This window comes from Chlorocebus sabaeus, chromosome 13 (genome assembly GCF_047675955.1).
Source record: "Chlorocebus sabaeus isolate Y175 chromosome 13, mChlSab1.0.hap1, whole genome shotgun sequence".
NCBI lineage: Eukaryota > Metazoa > Chordata > Mammalia > Primates > Cercopithecidae > Chlorocebus > Chlorocebus sabaeus.
The window spans coordinates 36,542,740-36,544,621 of NC_132916.1; the positions used below are offsets into that span (position 1 = coordinate 36,542,740).

General features: G+C 40.3%; 1 pseudogene; it reads right to left on the reverse strand.

The window, feature by feature from the left end:
- Positions 1-676: 676 nt before the first annotated feature.
- On the reverse strand, positions 677-1,583 carry LOC103240552 (transcription factor BTF3 pseudogene; annotated as a pseudogene).
- Between the last annotated feature and the right edge of the window lie 299 nt (positions 1,584-1,882).

Sequence of the window (1,882 nt, forward strand, 5' to 3'; positions counted from 1 at the left end):
TTGATCATTACACATTCTAAGCATGTAACGGACATATGTACCCCATAAATATGTGACATATTATGTATTAATAAAATAAAAAATGACTGATCTCTGTAGTGATGATAAATAACTGACTGCTAGCCATGTCTTCATCAGCATTGCGCTGAAAATTTTGAGATTCCTTATTTCTAGTCCTCATTTTCTTATTGGCAATCAAACTTTCCCCTTCTTGTGGAGCCTCCCCCCAGTTCCCCACTCAAGGTGCACATTGGTGACATTCAAAGAATTTCCACCTCGGTCTGCTTCTTGATACTGTATCTAAATATATCTTCAGGTGTGAGCAAAGCCTTCTGGTTAAAGTTCATAAGCCCAGAAAACATGTTACCATCTCTTGGAATGGTGAGAAAAAAGTACCAAACAGACCGAACTTATAACAATTTTGAGAATGGGAAGCTGGAAAACCGTATGTTTTATATGGATTTCTGAAATTTAGAAAAAGCATCTGGGCTCTTTGCAGCAAATAATAGAAAAAATCAATACTTTCTCCTTTAGGTAGATTTTAATTATGTAAAGTTTTAAACATACACATAATAGAGCATATAAACAACCGAATGCATCTATAACCCAACCTCAATCATTATAAACATGTGGCCTCAAAGTTATTATTATTATTATTATTTTGTATACTAGGCAAAGAACTTTATTAACCTTTGTTTCAAACTTGATTCCCAGGCTTCTTTGGCTTAATTAGCTGCAAAGAATGAATTGTGTATAAGCAAAAACTGAAACAAGCTGCAGTGTCCAAGGGGCTTGGGCTTAAAAGTATTAGAGATCTAGATTTTATCAGATCCATAAACAAAAATTTCTTAAAAAGCAGTCATAATATAAAATAGCAGCTCCCAGTAACTTCTTCAGGTTTTGTCTTCAGACGTTGACTCAATTCAGTTTGCCTCATTCTTGGAAGCCTCATCAAAATTCTCCACAAGATCTGGAACTTCATCATCATCATCCTCTCCAGTTACAAGTGGTGCTTTTCCGTCCACAAATTGTTTGGGCAGAGCTTCGGCCAGTCTCCTTAAACTAGTCAGGCTATCTGCGCCAAGCTGGTTTAAGATGCTGGGTAGCATTTCTGTCAGCTGCTTCGTCTCAGCATGGCCTGTAATGGTGAAAGTGTTCGCTGCCAGAGATGCCTGAACTTTAGGGTTATTAAAGTGGGTCACTGTTCCTTGGTTTGTAAACATATTCACCTCTTCAATACCGGAGATATTGTTTACCCCTAACTTCTTTAAGGAGAACTGAAGTTTTTTTATCATCTCCTGTGGCTGTTCCATGAACCACCTTCTTCTTTCTGCGAGCAGTTCGTTTCCCACCAATGCGCACTTGTGCCTGCAGTTTGGCGAGTTTTTCCTGGTTCATGATTGTTTCTTTTGTCTTGTTGGAGCGAATAAGGGGCTGCGCGGGGGATTAGGGTTGGTGCTCAGGGGGTCTCGGGTGGACCAGCTGAGATTAGACGCACACCCTCAAAGTTATTTTGAAGCAAATCCCAGTCACTGTATCATTTCTTGTTTCCCTCCTCAAATATTTTCTTTTTAATGATTTGAACACCAGCACTGAGACTCACGATTTAAACTGCCTAATTCTTTTGTGCTTTGGAAGGGACAGGGATGGCATTTCCCATCTTGGCTGAGTTAAAACTTTTTCTTGTAAATAAATACATAATTTCCTCGCACACACCGTAAATTCAAATGAGACCTAGTTTCCATCAAGGGGACAGACGTTTCTGGGCACCCACTGTCACTGCTCCTCCTGAGGGCCGGGCTGTGGCTGTCACAAGGAGGATGCACCAGAAAGGCTTCCCTTCTGCAATTCACTGCCCTTCAGACAGGCCGAGAATCTGCTC